Consider the following 7,012-nt stretch of genomic DNA (forward strand, 5'->3'; position numbering starts at 1 on the left):
CTTTTGTCTCTCACAGAATTTACCTATATTTTGATTTCAATGTCTGTATTTTGTACTTCTAATAGATCATTAGAGAATACTTATGAATTATTATTAGGCCAATGATATCAATAAACATTTATAATAATTTGGGGGCAGTACTGGGGTTTTAACTTAGGGAGTCAGGCAGTTGAGACACACCCTGGCTCTTTTACGCTTTAGTTATTTTTTGGATAGAGTCTTGCATTTTTGACTGCCACTGTCCTTGGACTACAATCCTCCTACTTATGCCTCCCACATAGGCATTTTTTATAGTGTGCACCACTGTACCTAGCTTATTTCTTGAGAAGGGACCTTGGTAAGTTTTTACCCGGGCAGATTGCAAACCATAATCCTTCTGCCTCCCAAGAAGCGTATTATCAGGCATGCCCCACCATGCCAGCCTTATAATAAAAATTGAAATAATTTAATCTGAGAGACACTCCTTCAAAAAAGGCACAAAATGTTCAGATATTTAGAGAAGAACAGATCCCAAGAAATAAAATTATTGAAGAAATAATCAGGTCTTTTCTGAAAAAAAATTATGGACTCTCTTACTGGGATTGGCAAAAACACTACTGATCTCATGTAAGTTAAATGTAAATTGACAGTGATCATGATCTATAAATCTGACTTCCAATTTATGGACAGAAGACAAAGGGTTTTCAGTGAGAGACCATAAAGACCTATGGAAAATAAGATTAATAAAATTCAAAGATTTTCTGTAAGAGAAATTTCACTTATCAATATGCTAAAATCTGCAAATATCTGAGCATTTCTCATCTTTAATTTTCAAATGCCAAGGGCAATTCTTATTATGTATATGTGATATTCAGATAAAGATAATGTTTAATAACCAAAAAAAGTCTGAGAATCTTTAAAGTTAGGCTAACATTTTGGAGTACAACCAGCTGCTCTCACTTTAAAACAATGGAAAAAATGCTAAAGGCAAAACTGTAAATAAAATAATTTTACTCTCATTTTACAGTTTGAAAGAGTATTCACAATGAAATCCTTTAACAAGTTTGCCCTTTTGTAAGCTGGGTACAGTATAAAAAAATTTGACAATTCCCTACGGGAAATTTTGAATAATACTATCAGTTTTATCCTATTAAAAAGTATTACCTACTTTCCACAGAGGTTATAGAGTACATTTAAAATAGTACCACAAACACAATTTTGTGAATTAGTAAATAGAATAAACATTAAACAAAAAAGGAAGGATTTGAAATTGTGTTTCTTAAATTTAGGTATTATTATACAAATGTACAGAATATCAAGAGAGAAAGATCACAGAGATATAAAAGGAGAGAGACACAGAAACAGAGAGAGAGAGAGAGGCAAAGAGAGAGAGAGAGAGACCTAACACTTGGCATGGAGAGAGAGAGAACCAAAAATGCAAATGAATGCCTTTTCACAGTTAGAGATAATTTGTCAGCTGATTAAAATTCAAAACCACGGTAATCTACCTAATACCAAAATTCCTTAGTATACCAACATTTCTGACTGTTTACCCTTTGAAATGCAACATTTTAAAGAAATTTGAGTTAGTCAATATATAGGTGTTTAATGCACTATGAAAATTTGTTTCTAGTTCTTTGTTGTTCAGAGAAAAAAACTTTAGCAAAATTATCCTACTGGGGATTAAAAATATGTCCTCTTACTTTATAAATCACAATGAGCATCTGATCTATCATCATGATATTTGAGGTAGATCATTCATACATAAATGAAAGAACAATTTAAAAGAAGTCAAGAAAGCAGATGCTAAGTTTCATTCAGCTCCCACTTTACTGTTACTTTTCAAAAGCAATCTAAATGTCAAATTTCTGACACCAAAATTGGTACCAAGTAAATCACATAGCACTAAACTGCAAAGTGGTATGCAAAATTTAGAACAGTAGGTTGTATATAATTAGGAGAGAGTTAATGCTTCTAAATATAAAAGTCCTACATTCAGCATGAGAAAATAAAACCCTTTGGAAGACAGCAGTCTGGCTGTGCTTTTTAAAGATTCTTAAGATGAACATAAGGGCAAGAGATAAAACATGACTGCTCAGTTAGTAGAAGCAGGCTTTTCACAGGCAAATGTGTAAGATCATTAGTGGAACTAATCAGAGAACACTGTTAGGTTCTGCCTTTCTCTGTCCTTAAATATTTTATTTTTTGTCAGTATTGGAGTTTGAGCTTAGGACTTCCTGCTTGCTAGCCAGGCACTCTGCCACTCAGTCACACCCCAACCCTAATCCTTAAATATTTTGTCCAGGTTACTCCAATCATACTGTAAATGTTAAAGAAAGAGTTCTGAGCCCATTCATTTAATCATTCATTCCTTCAATTTATTCAGGAAATTATCCTAAGTACTTTCAGTCAGATAGTATTTTAAGTTTAGAAATGGAGAGGGAAAAGTCCATGGTGTCATAGCACTTAAATACTTTAATACACATCATGGCAAATAAAAAGTAAATAAAAATATAATCAAATATCAGTTTTTGATGAAAAGTAAAGCAGAGACAGCAGAAAAATTATGATGGATAATTTAAAAAGGCAATCCTCTGGCTCCTTTCTGAAGTGTTATCATATGAACAGAGACCTGAATTACTTGAGGGCAAGAGCTATGCAAGGATGTGAGAAAAGAAAATTCCATAAAGATAAAATAGCAATTGGAAAACCCTAAGGAGAAGATAAACTTGGTTGTGTTGACAGAGTTAACAGAAAAATCTGCTAACAGAGTTAGCAGAAAAATCAGGTGACACTAAATAGAATACTGTTGCCAATTCCTTAGAAGAGACAAAGGATAAATGGATTTGGGTTGTAGCTCTGGAAATGGTAACCATTCACTAGATTGAGAGCATGGTTTGAATGCTGAAGCAATAATAAAGGCAGATAAATCCGTGGGGTTAAGAGGAAAAGAGGTAAGCCAAAGATGTTGTCAGAACAGTGTCATGAGTCACAGCGTATATGGATGCTACCCTTGATATTAGGAAAATCAAGTAGAGAACAAAATAAAGAGTTGGACACGTTCAGCTTGAAATGCCTTCCAGATATTCAAGTAGTATTAAGAAATAAATTTTATATGGGAGTAAGGACTTAGAAGAGCAGTGTGTGATTGGGAGGGTGGGGTTATGGGGTATACATTTAGAAATCATCACTACATACAAGTTATTAAAAACCTCGGAGATACAGGATATTACATATGGAGATATTGGGAATGAAACCTCTTAATGATTTTAGTCTTTAGAATTCCCATCCAGGCTATTCTTTTCTCTGCCAGCCATTTTTCCCAGTTTTCATGTCTATTCCTACCTCCAGTGTTACTTTCATTCATTATGTATACCTCTATTATTCCAGGCTTTTCCCTTACATTGAGTATTTACATATTTACTGATGGTCTGGATATATCTCACTCTCAACATATCAAAAATGGAATTCAGAATTCTCTTGTCTTTTTCCCAGTTCTTTCATTCTCTGAAAACTAGTTTCCAAAATACAAAAACAATAGTGATCCTTAATTTTTGCTTTCTTATTTCTCTATGCATATGTGCACTATACTCTGTCCAGGTATCTCTCTGTCCTACATTTTTTCTTCCCCACTTTCTGACTAGATTGCATCATTTTACCTGGTTTTCCTGTTCTGAATATGACCCGCTTTTTCTCAGCATTTACTCCTAATTTTTTTACTTAAGTTTACAACTGTATATGATCTGACCCATATTGACTACTCCACCCTACTTTGCACTACACTTTATGTATGTGAATCAAAAAGAGCTTAAAAAAGAATGAGTGTCTTCCGAGACCATGAGGAAAAAAAGAGAAAAAATTAATTTATGAATAGTACTAAATGTGTAAGATATAGCTTAATTCTTATTTATCATAATTATTATATTATTAAACACCAATTTAAGGAAAATGGCATATGTTTTAAAAATTAAAGTGCTAAGGGTATGACTATATGAATCAACCTTCACACAGTATGATCATACCCCTTATAATAAACTAAAAGCTCATATGCTTATTAAAATCACAAAAAAAATATATTATAAGGACTAAAAAAAGGAATAAGCTCCCCAAACTGCATTTTAATAATTTTATCTATGATTTATGAAAATCTGACTAATTTTTCAAAACATTTCAAAAATCCTCTCTTTAGTGGGATCAAATTTAAAACTCAATAATATGTAACCACTTCATCTGTTTACTGTATTTTACTTCTAAGATTCACATTATTCACTCTTATATTAAAATAGTTTTGTTGATAAACAAAATACTGTAACACAATATATCCTCCTTAAAGGCAATCAATATGGATTAGACCATATATGTTGTCACTAAAACAAACCATTTTTCCTTAATGAATATTGAAGTTTATAATGTTATCTTTAAATCATTTTTATTTTTTTCCTTTATTGTTATAGCAGGCAGGGTATATTGTAGCATTTACAAAGGTTCTTGCAATGTATCAAATATATCATACTTAAATTCACCCCCTCCACTGTTCTCTTTTATCCCTCCTCCTCCGATTCCCAGAATAGTTTCAACAGGTATCATTTTTGCATTTACTTACATGTGTACACATTTTTTACATCATATTCACCCTCCCACCCCCTTTCTCTGTCACCTCCCCTACACAATCGTTCCAACTCCCTCTGCCCCCCACACCTTGGGCAGGACTTGTTCCAAACTCTTGTTCTCCAATTTTGTAGAAGAAAAAATATAAAAGATAAAAAGCAAAACATGATGTTTTTGCTTGCTCGAGAGAAAGGTAGCTACACAAGGAATTTCCTTGTGATATTTCCATGTATTCTACCTTAGTCCCTTTCTTATGGTGGTCTCAGCTGGTTTAGATTTCTATTTTTATTCAAAAAATATAACTCAACAAACACAAAATTAATTCAATGTGTACTATAGAGCTTAACTGCTTATTCAGACTATAACACAACTGCTCAACTTCATCTATTGTAAGATTATTCTTTACATAGATTAAACTTTATAGATGTGTACTCATGTAAGTGAAATCATTCATAACTATACATGTATGATGTATATATCAAACATATAAGTACTGTATCTTCCTATACATACATATATACATAAATGCAAGCATACATTAATCAGCAACTATGCATGAAATGCTCCCCAAAACTAGATCCCAACGTAATATAAAATGTACCCATTGCCACAGTTAATGAATTGATTAAGAAGTTAATGACAAAATGTATTGAGAGTAAGACACAGAAGATACTTATAAATTCCAAATATCGTTAGAACATAAGCCCTAATGGATTTCAACTGAGTATGTTTTTCTGAGTTTACTCAGAATACGTTGGTGTCATGGTGATAAATCATTTAGTTTAATACTTCGCATCCCACATCTGATTTTGAGAACAAATTAAGGGTGGCAACCATCCTGGCAGATCTTGCTTTTAGGCACTCAATCATTTCAATCAAGGTGAGCTGAATTCTAGTAAGAGTTGGAAACATTTCTCCTTAGAATATCCTCTCTTTTGTCTAGATTGCATAATTTAGTTAAAATGCTGCCTGTGAAGGGCAGGAAAACGTTATCTACCTAAATTGTATTCTACTCTTTTTACAAGATTTTTTTAAAGGAAAAAATGAGTTACAATATACAAGCTCTGGATTCTCTATAGAAACCTGTCCTGCTGAAAACAGGCATGACGCATTTGTAGTACTAGGCATCTGTCATGGTCCTTATCAAAAGGACTTGGTTCTAATATAAAGATTGATGAAAATATTAGATTGTAAATTCTGCAAATTTAGAAAGAAATAAAAAATAGTACATGAAGGCTTTCAAAGTTTTCTTCAACGATTTTGCAATACAAAATGATGACAGAGCTGCGTTCTACTTCATTCGTCCTAGGGAACACGGGAATTTGGAGAACAATTTGACTAAAGCAAGATTTCTTTACCTTAGTCCTATTAATATTTTTGTCAAATCATTTTTGTGAGGGATTATTCTGTGCATTATAGGACGACAAGCATCATCTGAGGTCTGTGCCCATTAGATGTGTGTAGATCTCCTTCTCTGTTGTGACAATGAAAATATATAGAGACATTGTCAAATGCCCCGTTCAGAGCACTTGTGTTTGGGAAATGACCTGTGTCTGGAAAACATTGCTTTAAATAAAATTGGGAATGGTTTGCATAATTACCTCAAAGTAATCTTATTGCTATTGGTCAAGGCAGAAGCTATTTAAATTGACTTCCAAAATATGCATTTAAGGGTAGTACATAAATATTGATGCTGTATGGACTGAAATAATTAGTAGTATGTGTGGCAGTAGTTACAAACTGCAGCTTAAGTACCTTAAATAGCTCATTTAGTAACATTTCAACAACATGGTGAATTTTAATACGTAAAAACTATATACTTACTTTTTGGGAGAGACACCAGGATTGCAAAAGTGGTTTACCAAATGCTTATCCATTGTTTTCCAGACATGCTGACCCCTGCGGTTTCCTCAAGTATAGGAAATTCAACTGCATAATTTGTGATACTGTTCTCCTTTGGAAAAAAAGAAAATTATGAAAGTGCGTTTGACAACACATTTGAAATGACAAAATATGTTAGTCATTTATGAAAACTTCTCTATGTTTTATCCATTCAGCTGTATCTACTTTTTGTCTTTAAAATCTTTTTATCTCTGCCCCCATTATGGCAAAAACAGCTTGTCAACTTTTTTGTTCTTGACAGTACTAGGGTTTGCACTCAGGGATATGCACGTATTAGGCAGGCGTTCTACAACCTGAGCTGTACCTGAAGCCCTTTTTGCTCTGGCTATTTTGGGTCTAGTTTTGCCCAGGCTAGTATGGATCACTATCATCCTACTTTAAACTTTCTGCTGCCACTGGGATGTGCCATGCTCCCAGATTTTTCCTGTTGAGATGGGGACTCACAACTTTTGTCCACGCTGGCCTGGAACTGCAATCCTCTTGATCTTAGTCTCCAAGTAGCAGGGATTACAGTCACAAGTCA

Source organism: Castor canadensis, chromosome 10, assembly GCF_047511655.1.
Source record: "Castor canadensis chromosome 10, mCasCan1.hap1v2, whole genome shotgun sequence".
Taxonomy (NCBI): Eukaryota; Metazoa; Chordata; class Mammalia; order Rodentia; family Castoridae; genus Castor; species Castor canadensis.